The sequence below is a fragment of the Neophocaena asiaeorientalis genome, unplaced genomic scaffold, assembly GCF_003031525.2.
Source record: "Neophocaena asiaeorientalis asiaeorientalis breed wild unplaced genomic scaffold, Neophocaena_asiaeorientalis_V1.1 scaffold116, whole genome shotgun sequence".
Lineage (NCBI taxonomy): Eukaryota > Metazoa > Chordata > Mammalia > Artiodactyla > Phocoenidae > Neophocaena > Neophocaena asiaeorientalis.
Window position 1 is genome coordinate 6491172 of NW_020174561.1, and position 14166 is coordinate 6505337.

Sequence of the window (14166 nt, forward strand, 5' to 3'; positions counted from 1 at the left end):
GAGATTTACTATTTTAAATACCTCATGTAAGTGGAATCATATAATATTTGTCCTTCTGTTACTGGTTTATTTCACTTAGCAAAATGTCCTCAAGGTTCATCATGTTATTGCAAATGGCAGAATTTCCTTCTTTTTAAAGACTTAATAGTATTCCATTATATGTATAGACCACAATTTCTTTATCTATTCATCTCGATGAAAAATTGAGTTAATCTCTCTGAGATCTTGATTTCAATTCTTTTGGATATATATCCATAAGTGGGGATGTGAACAAATTGGAACCCTTGTACTTCTGGTGGAAATGTAAAATGATACAGTGGCTATGAAAAACAGCATGTAGTTTCCTCAAAAAATTAAATATGGAATTATCATATGTTCTTACCTTATTGAAGAACACTGAATATGGCAAAGGGAATACAGGAGGAAAAAAATCTAAAACAAATAACAACAACAAAAAATACAGGGACAAAAGGCATTAAGAAAAAAATAGAGTAATTAGATAGTTTCTAAGGTACACATCTAAAGCAGGGGGCCAGCATTTGCATAACATAATAGGTATAAGGAAGCTAAAACACTATCCATAAAAACTGACAGAGACCATGTATTAAAACACAGTATTTCTTGTCCTTCTTTCAATGCCCCAAATATACCATATTCCTTTCCTCTCTATATCACTTCAAACAGGCCCCAAAGCTAGATAAATTTGGACAAATTCAGGTGAGCATCACTTTTTTCAGAATAGTATGTGAATAAATATTTCTGTTGCATGCTACTTTAAACTATCACAATGAGGATGTGATTAATTGGATATGATGAGTTAGATAGCCCTTAGATGGAAAAATGTTCTGTGGATGTTCACTGAGAACATGATGAAGTGCACAATAACCCAAGATATTTACTCTGACATTTCTTTGGAGAAGTCAAGGTTATGATCAGTGTTGTGAATATTTTACTTAGATTATTAAAAATTATCTAATTTATTTACTTGGAAATGTTTATTCTATTTGTGGCTCAATGTTTCTCTTTCACATATTCTGAGGAAGGGTTTCATTTTCTAGCTTTACACTTGAGGACAGAAAAATAAAATCTCCAGTAAGTCACTGTAGAGGGCGAAGATGCTCTTCATAACTCACCTATACAGGGCTTTTCACTCTATAAAGAATTTTACCTGAATAATAAATCTGAGAAAGTAGAATAACCTAAAAAAAGGAACACAGTATAAAAGGCAAGCAGGATTAATTCTCCAGGGATGCACAGAGCATATATGAAGCACTGTGGCATAAATGTCAGTGGCAGGGAGAGGCAGCAGCAGACTGGGATGGAGTATAGCAATCAGCAGCAGCATGACTGAAGAAAAACATGTTGCGCCTGCGAGGGTAAGAAGCAGCATTTCTGGAGACAAAGGCTCTACTGGCAGAGTCTAAAATAATAGTTTGTCAAATGGCTCACAAGAGTGTCAGAACAGAAGGTGCAGCTGGTCACTGTATATTTCATCACAATTGTACATATGGGACACAATAATAGCAACCAAAGTCATCAGTTAAAGGACAAATATGTAATTATAAATAAAATACATATTCATATAAAGATACATTAAATCAGCCATACCTAACCCAGTTAATGATCCCTTAGATGTTTATCTACACCATATATTTGTACAATATAATATACTTAATAAAATATTATATGCTGTAATTGCAATATGATGTTGCCCTTAAGTTCCAGGGTCCATTACTATTTGCCTAGTCTATGCAAATGACCATTAATTTATCAAATGATTGAATACTGACTCATACATTTTAACGCTCATGAAATTCTCCTCCACACTGAGGTTAGAAGAAAATCAAGAACAAAAATTCTTCACATAACTTACTCCTTCTCCCCCAATGACTTTTAACTTATTTTATACATAAAATGAAATAATGATTATAGAACATATTTGAAATATAACAAGAGGTTAGTTTCCTCTCACTCTGAAAAAGAAATAATTAAAAACATCTTGGTGTTACTCTTGTTCATGAATATGATAAGAGTATTTTGAGCACTATGAAAATAGTGTTAAGACAATGTTTCTGGAGAAAGCAACCTGAAAGCTAAAAAAAATATATGTAATACTACAACAACTTTTTTTTTTTGGTTAATGTCAGAGAGATGCTGAAGCTACTGCACTAGGAGACCCAAGAGCCCTGAGGGAGAGGAAATGTAGAAATGATAGTTTACAGTCAACAATCACAATATTCTGAGCACAGGGCAAGAGGCTTTGAATCCAGGTTTTGTTAGTTCGCAGGGATGTTACTTAATAACAGAGAGTTTCTGATGATCTCATGGGGTTAGGGAGAAAAGTTTGGAGACTTAAAGGGCAAGATACTAACTACTTAGAAACAAAAAGTGAGGAACTGAGCCTGAGACACTGCCATTTTTCTCTTTAAGGGAAGTCATGTAGTTTAGGAAGTTAAACAAACATGGTATAAATATTCCAATAAGCAGATCAGAGTATTCATCAATTCAATTCTTCTAAAGAAAAAATAATTATATTTCAGGACTCACCAGAAATACCATAGAGTTACAACCCAGAATCTAGAGAAAACAAAATGTTGACAGAACTTTACCAAAAGTTCAACTTGGTCATACCTTATTTCCTAGTTATATTATTATGATTGATCTCTAATGTGTCTGCCCAGCAAAGATTACAGTAAAATATCAAGAAGGGAAGATTTTAAAATATTATACTAAATGTCCAAGATTCAAGTAAAAATTTCTAGGCATGTCCAGAGGTATGTGTATAAAACAGAAACATAAAAGAACAAATAAACAACAGATATAAGCTCCTTTTAAATTACTAATCTTAACATGGTCAACAAAATTGAGGACAACATGCTGAAAAAACAAACAAAAATAAACTAGAAAATTTCATCAGAGAATAAAATCCTTTAAAAGAATCAAATAGGTAATGCAGAATTATAAATTAAAAAGCTGAAATTAAACACTAAATAAATTTAACAACTGAAGACAAGCAGTAAAAGGTCTGCAGAAAGTCAGATTGTCATATCAATAAATAACATTCAAATTGACACTCAAAAAAAGAATGATAATTATAGTGCAATGGTCCAACATGTGGATAATTGGAGTCCCAAAAGGAGATGATTCATGGAATGAACTCAAATAAGCAATACTGAAAGAGATAAGGACTATAAATATTGTAAAACTGATGAAAAAGATCAACCCACAAATTCAAAAGGCTCTACAAATTCCAGACTGAATAAATATAAAGAAAAGTGAATCCCACATGGAGTTCCTTAATATGAAATTATGTAAGCCAGAAGTACATTTAAATAATAGTTAAAGTGTTAACAGAAAATAATTCTCAACACAAATTGAGCTACTGAGTTAATAAAATCAGAAGCATCCAGAAGATGTTTTGTGAAAATAGATAAGTTTATTCTAAAACACAAACAATGCAAACAACCTGGAATACCCTGGTTAAATTAAGTCCAGCTTGAAGGAAAAAAAAAATTATAGGACATATACAACCAGGTATCATGACTCATAGCCATAATTGAGACAGCATGATTTGATACAACAGACAAATGGGCCAATGGAACATAATAGACTCCAGAAACAGCTCCATTTATATAATGGTCCTTTGATTTACAACTAAGGACCTACCATAATTCAACAGAAAAAGTACTGTATTTTCAATACAGACTGGAGAGCAGGACTGAAACCCAACACTTGGACTATATAAATCCTGGCCACTCCTGGAAGAGGACAACTGGGTACAGAAGCTACTTCAGGATACCTCAATTAACCCAGAGGGCAAGGGAACACCTCAAACTAATCCATCTGATTACTTTTCAGGTTTGGCATTCCTGAGCTGGTCCCACAAAAGCTTGGTAATTTCTATAACCAGGATATAAAAGGCTTCTCCAATACACTTAGGGAGTTTCACAACCCCCCAAACACTTGGTAGACTGCTGCCATCTCTGATTACACACATTACCCATAAAATATCTGCATTTCAAGTCTGAAAACCTTTGGACTTAGCAGCTGAACCACTCTCAGCAAATCTCCTTTGGACCCAAAGGAGAGGCCGGTGGAACGAAATGTGCCCCAAATCACCCAATAACCATCCCTCAAGCTGGCTAGATCGAGTGAATAGTCACACATAAAAAACTGATGTTGATACTCTGACCATATCATATAAAGAATTCCATTCCAGATGAATAATTGTTACATAGGTGATCTCATGTTGCAAAAATTAATTGACCTGTATATTTATAATTTTATACTTCTCTACATGCATAAGCAAAATATTAATCTTAAAATATATTTGCATATCTCCTTCCAGTTCTTTTACTGTATAGAAAATTTCGTATTTTCTCTTACATAAACTATGCCTATAATAAAGTAAAGTAATATTTTGATTGTAAAATTATTGCATATACACTGTAGAAACTTAATTTCAGTATATTTATGTGACTTGCATGTTTCATTATATAGCTGAAGTAAAAGTACAAGCTGATGTTTAAAGCAGCACTAATAAAGCTATAGTTAATGATGCCAGAAGAAAGAAATTTACCTAGTGCTTGGTAATTTTATGATAAGTATCTGACACTGCATTTTTTAATTTACAAATATTCTCCAATTAGAAATATGACTGAGACATTTAAGATTAGTTTAAAAGATGCAAAATATAATGACTAAATTTTTTTGGCAAAGAAAATGGCCATTCTGTGGTAGCTCTGATTTTCATTCTTACTATTGCATGTTGGTTTCCATTCAACATTTCCTTTCTATTTTTCTGATCTAATTTTATCTCAGGTATAATTTTTTGATATTTTCCTGATTTCCAGTTTTTGTAACAAATGTGAAATTTTAAAAATCTAAATATTATAGATCACAACTGTGAAATATCTATATTATATAAATATCACAAGTGTGAAAGATACTCTGCACCCTAATACATTTTTAAAATAACAGCTTTACTGTGATATAATACACAAACCATTAAATTTCCTCCTCCTTCAAATCTGTACAATTCAGTAGTTTTTAGTATATTTACATAGTTGCGCAACCATCACCACTGTCTAAGTTAGAAACCAATCCATTCCCCAACATAGCCTCCCGAATCTTTGGGAGACACAAATCTACTTCTGTCTCTATGTAGCTGCCTCTTATGGATAATTTATATAAATAGGGTTACTCAATATGTGGCCTTTTAAACATGTCTGGCTTCTTTCACTTAGCATAATGTTCTCAAGGTTCATTCATGTGTATCATGCACCAGTTTTTCATTCTTATTTATTATTAAATTATATTCCTTTGAATGACTATACCAGATTTTCTTTATCCATTAATCAGTTGATGGGCATTTAGGTTATTTCTCATTTTCCTTAATATGAATAATGCTGCTAGGAAAATTCCTGTACAAGTTTTTGAATGGATACAGATTTTTAATTCTCTTGAGTGTATGCCTATATGTAACATTTTGTGAAATTATTAAACTGTTTTCCAACCTGTCTGTACCACTTGACAATTCCACCAACAAAGCAGGAGGGTTCTGATTTTTACAAATACTTGTCAACGTTTGTATTTGCGTGCCTTTCTTTCATTTTAATTTTAACCATTCTCATAGGTGTGATGTGGTACCTCATTGTGGTTTTGATTTGAATTTCCCTAATAACTAATATTGTAGAGCATCCTTTCATGTGCTTATTGACCACTCGGTATTTGCTTTAGAGAAATGTCTATTAAAATCATTTACACATTTTGTTGGGTTATTTATCTTCTTATTGATCAGTTGTAAATATTCTTTATATGTTCTGGATACAAATCTGTTATCAAATACATGATTTTAAAATACTGCTTTAATGACGTGTTGGATTTCCCTCTTGATGATGTCCTTTGAGGCACAATTTTTAATTTTATTAAGTCAAATCAATCTATTTTTTCCTTTCTTGCTTGTGATTTTGATGTCATATCTAAGAAACCATTACATATAGGAGATTTACTCATATATTTTCTTATAAGAGTTTTACAATGTTAGCTCTGACATTTATGTTTGTGATCTTTTCGAGCTAATTTTTGTATATGGGTATAAGATAGAGGTCAGCTATCATTCTTTTGCATGTGGGTATACAGTTGTCTCAGCAACTACGTGTGGTAAATATTATTCTTTCCCTGTTGAGGTATATTGGCAACCCTATCTAAAATCAGTTGATTAAAATTATGAGTTTATTTTGATACTCTCAATATTATCCTATTTATCTATATATCGATGCTTATGCAGTACCACACTGTCTTGACCTCTGTAGCTTTGTAGTAAATGCAGAAATATGGAAGGATGAGCCCTTCAACTTAGTTCTTCTTTTCAAGAGTATGTTGGCTAATCTTGGTCCTTTGCATTTCCATATGGTCAAGGATCAGCCTCTTGATTTATACAAAAAGGCAGCTGGGATTTTATTGGGATTTCAATGAATCAGTAGATCAATTTAGGGATCACTGCCATCTTAAAAATGATGTCTTCCAATCCATAAGCATTGGATATCTTCCCATTAATTTAGGCCTTCTTTAATGTCTTTCAACAATGTTTTGTAATTGTCAGTGCATATGTCTTGAACTTATTTTGTTAAATTTATCCCTATGTATTTTCTTTTTTATCATGCTATTATAAATGGAATTGTTTTCTAAATTTTTATATTGTTCATTGCAGTTGTATAGAAATACAACACATTTTATATTGATTTTGTATACTGCAAACTTGCTAGTGTTTATTCAAATAGTTTATTTTGTTCCTATAAATGCCTCATTGTGAATAGAGGTAGCTTTTCTTTTTCTTCTACAATGTGGATGAGTTTTATTTCTCTGTCTTACCTAATTTTACTGGCTAGAACAGTATAATGTTAAATAGAAGTAATGAAAACAGACGTTCTTGTCTTGTTCCTTTTCTTAGGGACAAAGTATTCAGTCTTCCATCATTACATATAATAGAAAAAGTATGGGTTTTTCATACAATGTTTTATCAGATTGTGAATGTTCCTACTATTTCTAGGTTGTTGTGTGATTTGTGTGTATGTGTGTGTACGTGCCTAAGGGATGTTAACATGAATATGTGCTGCATTTTATTAAATGCTTTTTTGGCATCTATTGAAATGGTTATTTTGTTTTTATCATTTATACTTTTTTTTTTTTTGCAGTACGTGGGCCTCTCACTGTCGTGGCCTCTCCCGTTGCGGAGCACAGGCTCCGGATGCGCAGGCCCAGCAGCCATGGCTCACAGGCCCAGCCGCTCCGCGGCATGTGGGATCCTCCTGGACCGGGGCACGAACCCGTGTGCCCTGCATCCGCAGGCGGACTCTCAACCACTGCGCCACCAGGGAAGCCCCTCATTTATTCTTTTATATGATGTGTTACATTGATCCCACTTAGTCATGGTGTATAATGCTTTTTATATGTTGCTGAATTCGTTTTTCTATTATTTTTTATGAATTATTTTGTTAATATTTACAGGAGATATTGATCCATAATTTTTATGTGTCTGATTGTGGTTTCGGGATATTCCTAGCCTCACTGAATAAGTTGGAAAATGAACTTCTAATTTTTGAAAGAGTTTTGAAGGACTGATGTTAATTCTTCTTTAGCCATTTCATAGAATTCATCAGATTCACTGGTGCCTTGGCTTTCATTCTGAGGAAGTTTTTGGATTATTAATTTATTACTTGTTATAGGAATGCTTTATGATGTAGAATACCGAGTCATCCACATTAACACTGTTTTAGACCCAGTCCCTAAAACCAGCAAATGTTACCTCATATGATGGTGTCTTTGCAGATGTGATTAAGTATTTTGAGATGAGGAGATTATTTTGGATTATCTAGGTGGGCCCTAAATGCACTAAATCACAAGTATCCTTAAAAGAAAGAGGAGGTTTGATGCAGATGAAAGAAAGAAGACATACGTACAAAAGAGGAGGCATTTTGAAGACAGGACAGAGAGACATTTGATCATGCTGGCCTTGAAAATCAGAATAATGCAGCCACAAGCCCAGGAATGCTGGCATCCACCAGAACCTGAAAGAGGTAAGGCATGAATTCTCATCTAGAGCCTGTGGAGGAAATGCAGTCTTACTGACACTTTTATTTTGGCCCAGTGAAATTGATTTTGGACTTCTGGCCTCCAGAACTGGGAGAAAATACATTTCTGTTGTTTTAAACTACCAAGTTTTGGGTACTCTGTTATAGGAGTCACAGGAAACTAGTCATAGATCTATTCAGATTTTCTATTTCATTTGAGTCAGTTTCTGAAGTTTGAAATTTTCTAAAGATTTATCCATTTTATCTAGTTTAAATAATTAGTTGGAATACAATTTTTTGGTACCTTTTTTTAAAACTTTTTATTTTATGTTGGAGTAGAGTTGATTAATAATATTGTGTTAGTTTCAGGTGTACAGCAAAGTGATTCAGTTATACATATACATGTATCTATTCTTTTTCAAATTATTTTCCCATTTAGATTTTTACATAATATTAAGCAGGCTATTTTGCAGATGTGATTAACATCTATAATCAATTAACTTTAAGTAGAGACAATTACCCTTCATAATGAGAACAGACCTCATCGATTCAAAGACCCAAAAAGTAAAGACAGAGGTTTCACAGAAGAGAAGAGTTCTGCCTCAAGACTGCAGCATCAAATTCTACCTGAGCTGTTAGCCTGCTTAGCCTGCCCTGTACATTTTGGACTTGCCAGCCCCCAAACACTGTGAGCAAATTCCGCCAATTCCTTAAAATATGGGGGGGGGAAAGAATAGTTTAATAAACTAAGGTAGTGGCTATCTTTCATATGAAGCAGCATGAGAGGAGCCTTCTAGGATGGCCATACTCTATCACTTGATCTGAATGGTTGTTAACACTGGTGAATTCATCTTATGAATATTCATTAAGCTGAGCCCTTATGATTTCTTTCTCTCCCTCTCTCCCTGACCTCCTCTCTCTCTGTTAAGTATATAGTGGTATCACATTGATCACATTGTAGTATTAATTAATTTGAATTCCATGATGACTCATAAACTTGTGGAACCTGGGGAACATATTTTTGTGTTTCAGCAGAGTTCAGGATTTCTGAATAAATTGTGTGGACAACGTAAAATGCTGGACTAAGAGGAAGCCCTGGGAAAATAATTTACAGATGAAGAATAGTCAGAGAAATCCAGAGAGTTCTGTCTTGGAATGTATTTACATTGCAAGGGAAAATGAGGTCCAAGTTCTTGGAGATACCTTTAGATCCCCAAACTCAGAGACATCAGAGTTCATCTGACCCTTAAAGAGATACATTTACATTTCAAAAGGTTAGAATAAGAACCCAGAATCCTTTACAACCCATTTTCAAGGAGTAAAGGTTTTCTCTCTTTTTTCAGGAAGAGGGAGGAGTAGCTACAATTTTTTTCTGTGTATAAGCAGAGAAAATCCATTTCCCTTCACCTCTCATTCATGGAAGATCTGGCCCCTCTTACAGATAATTTTCCTATCCAGCTTTCACTGCCCTAGCCCAAGGGGTTAGGGGAGCTAATACATTATTATGTAAGTAACAATAACTAGTTTGTCTTTTATTTTAAAAAAAACTTCATGTGCATATTTTGGATAAAATTAATAAAGATGACTATTAAATACACAATTTGGGTATCTTTCATACACTTATTAACCATTTGTATCCTAATTTTTGAAGTGCTAGTTGAAGTACTTTGCTTTCTTTTCAACTGGGCTCATGTCAACTTCAACTATGCTTTTAGTTACAGGGATAAGTTTTAGTTACAAGGATGACAAGAGAAGAATTCATAGAAAAGGGCATAAAAGAAAAGATGAAAAACTCAAAAGAGGTGGGAACATAAAGGGAATAATCTCTATGTGAATCAACCCAAAAAAAGTTCTGGGTTTACTGAAAGACATGTCAATAACAGTCAGTGACTTTCTGGATTGGGAGTTTGGAAAAAGAATAATGATTTCAAAGTTGAAAGTAATTACTTGAAAGTCCTGTTAGTTACAGAACACCAGTAAATGGAAAAATAGAGAATAATTGATTTCCTTTTTTGATTATGAATGAATAGATGAAAGTCATAAAAGATAGCAAGTGGGGGATATTTCTGTGATGCTAGATATTTCTATGCAGTTTGTTTCTTACACAGCTTTACTATTTACCTTCACGATCCCTTAGGATGGATTAAATAAAATTAATCACTGTCTTAAATCTGTTTTAAATCTGTCATTTGTGGTAGAAAGTCTGAAAACACTGTTTTAAAAATGCAATCGCTTTTGTTATTTGAGATTCATTGTGCTGTTGCAATTTCACCTGAGGAAAAAAAAATTGTCCTGCTGTTACATAGGACAGAGGCTGAAAATAAACTGAATGAATGGTAATTCCCTAGAGCAAGTATTTCAATAGTAAACTTTAACAGCACGATTGAAAAAGAGTAAACTAGTCCATTAAATTTGTTGTGTTACTGTAAAATCTTTCACTCCAAACAGAAGCAGTTGCCACTGCTCCCCACACAGTGATGCAGTCCAATCTAAGTAATTCCCTCTTCCTCACTGGGTAGAATCATGAACTCCACTTTGATTACATGAACTTACTTAGAGAAAAATTAGCTGAGCAGTTGACATTCTTTAAATAATGCATCTGATAATCCTTTCCCTGTTGTGAAATACATGATCCTCTTCTGTGAACTACATTCAACTAAAGATGTCATTACTTTGTTTGCAAATTATTGAAACTTTCAAATAAACCTATTGTTTCCTGCATTTAAAAAATTGGACTGTTATTTTACAATTAAATTGAACTTTCATTTTTATTTTCAGGATATGATTATTTTGTTAGATACATGTGGTACAAATTCTGTCTTCCTTATTGTTTGCATTTTCTCTCTTAATAGTGTTTTCTTGATGAACAGAAGTTCTTAATTTTAATGAAGTCTAATTTATCAATCTTTCCTTACACAGTTGGGACTTTCTGTGTCATGTATAAGACATCCTTTGCTATCTTTTGCTATGATTCAGCATGTAACTATCCTCTAGAGTCTAGAAGGTTTTTGGTTTCATCTTTCACATTTAGGTAAATGATTCCACTCAAATTAATTTTGTGTTTGGTGTGAGGTAAAATTCAAGTTTTTTGTTTGTTATTATTTATGCCATTGTTGTTTTTCATATGGCTTCTCAGTTGACCCAGGACTTTTAAAATCCACCATTTGCCCTTTTGCCTCTTTATCTATCCTATACCATCTCTTTACAATACTCTCCTGAAGAAATAAAAAGGTGAGGTGACTTGATAACATACAAAAACTTATGATGAACTCACTTAAATTAAGGCAGATATTGGAGTGCTGGAATAAAGCTCTTGCTTGTGTTGGGTTAGAGTTACATGGTCGTCAACTCTAAAATTTTGATTACTATGTTTTATATATTTTTATCTATCTCCGAATGGAAAAAATGTTAAAAGAAAATATAATCTTCACATTGGAAGAACTTAACATCAAGTTGGCACAGACATTTAACAAAAAAATTGCAATAAAATCAAATGAGTTGGACAATGTTGGTAGATCATTTAACTGCAAATTTGAACGTATGGGTTCAAAAGTTTTGTTCATTTGTTTTAAAAATAATACCAGTATTATAACTTATGAATGATTAACTGGAGAGTTTAGTATAGCGCTATCACCGAGCATGCATACTTAAGTTTGGACAATTTTCAGAACTTCAAATATTGCATCTTGAAGCAAGGTAGTGCTTTTTAATGGGTCAAAATATTTCATTTGTTGCATCAAAATATTTAAACTCTGAAAATATTGCTAATTATAAATAGTTCAGTTTACAATATCCTTCTTAACTAATTTTCTAATGTATGGCCAGAATGCAGAGAGCTAGGGTAGGTTCAGAAAAGCCTCAGACACATGAAATTTACATCATGTTCTTATTTTCTTCTTTTATTCTGCAGCAACACAAGGATCACTCCCATTCATCCAGTTCTTCAATCAGCCAGTACTGAGCAACGACTATGTGCCAGGGACACCTCTAATTCAATGTTTAACATCCTTAAGAAAACAAACTTTTGACCCCCAAACAATTTCCCTGTTAACTAATAATAATAATACTAATAAATTATTAGTAGTTATTAATTTATTATTATTCCCCTCTCCTTTCTCCATCTTTTTTTCCTTCTCCTCCTCATTATTCGTTTGTTGTTGTTATTGTTACTGTTGTTGCTGTTTACTAAGGCTATGTTCTAAGGACTTTTCAAGAAAAACCAACCGTCTCATTAAATCCCCACAATAGACTCAATTTACAAATGTGGAGACTGAGATTCAGAAAGGTTAAGAAATTTGACCAAGATACTGTAGCCAGTAGAGTTGGATTAACAAACATAGTTTAGTTTCTTTGACTATCATTTACTGCACTTCCTCCTCTCAAAACAATTTGAATGAAGGAAGGAATAAAGAAGTGAATTAGCTTCATGATTCTTGTATGAGTTTAAGTATGGCCATGGCATAATACATAGAAAATTGAATTAAGTAAAACATGATTTTCTTAGATATACTATTATAGACTTCTTTTGCCAAATTTTTTCCAAATTTTTCACACTATAATGTATTTCTAAACAGACCAGCCATATCTCCGAGAAGAACCACACCACACCCAACTGCTAAAGTGCCTTACAAATTTATAACTGTACAACTAAGTAATAACAATAGGAATAAGAATAAAGAGTTACCATATTTCAATCAGTTTAATACTCATTTAAACATTTTAATACCCCTTATAAAGTAAGTGACATTATTTCCCTTGTTTTACAGATGAGGAAATGTAGACATAAAGTGGCTAATTTATCCACAAAATCACAAAACTATTAGTGATACAGCAGGACTCTAGTTCAAGCAATTAGGCTCTAGACTCCATAAATACTTTCTACAGGTTGCTGTTTTGCTAAGGTATGTGTGTACGGTATATATGTTTCTTAATGTGACCCTACCCTATGTGCACTAGATTTACACATTGGGAACCATAACTGATTTAGGATTTCTCTAGATAAATATGTATTTGAAATTAAATCACTCACCAAGTCTAGATCGAATATTTTACCTCACATAGCCAATAATGAAATTACTCACTCTGACTTTACTTCCAAGTAATAGGGCAAGTGACTAGGAGGCAGGCATCTCAGATAACACCACCTCATTTTAAATATTAGGAAATGACACACATGGAAGCAGAATAAAGTACAGAAAATAATTAATAGATGGCAGAGATATGACTAAATCTAAGCTCCTCCGAATGCATCATCTATTACAACTGAACTTTTCTCTGAGAGTGCTATGAATCTTTTATGTTGGACTTGCAAAAATGCTATTAGCCCCAAAGAAGTGGTGTCTATGGCAAGGCAGGTGCACTTTCTCTAATGAGTTCAGTGAAATAAACATCTGACTGACTAATTTTTGTTGTGGAGTCTCAGCTGTTGCATGTAAATAAAAATTATGCAAAGATTTAAAATGAAAAAGATGTCCTCTCCAATGGGCCCCCTTTGGTAATTCCCAATTCTATAAAGAGAACATTTTAGAGACATTCATCTGTGCAGATGTCTAAGGTAGAGGCCATGAACTCTAAAATCATTGACATTCTATTTGAAAAGCAAAGGTCTGTTAAAATTTGTTCAAGGAGGGAGTCATTTTGAATGTTCCCATTGACAAATACAAGTAGTAATATATGAGGCATTTATTGTACCCCTATTTTTGGAAACTGAAATAATAGTTACAGAAGGTGAACAGCAGTCATTAAAAAGAGAGATGGCATACATATCTCAAGGTTTTTGGACTCTAGAGTAGATTTAATAAAATTTAGGCAAAGCATGCTCCATATTCCCAACAGTTACACATGTATCCGTCTCACTATCCTGGTTAATTTCACGTTCCTTATTTTAAAAAGTTATATTTGTAATGAAGACATACTGCATAAATTAGAAAAGTGAGGTTAATATTAGCAAATTAAAGTAGATTACCACAAACCAATAGGGGAAGAACTCTGAATCACATAAATATAAGTTTTAAAAAAATACTTGCCAAAGTGCCAAAAGCACAATTTGCTGATCAACTCTACAGTAAAAGTGAAGGTATGATTTTCCATCTTT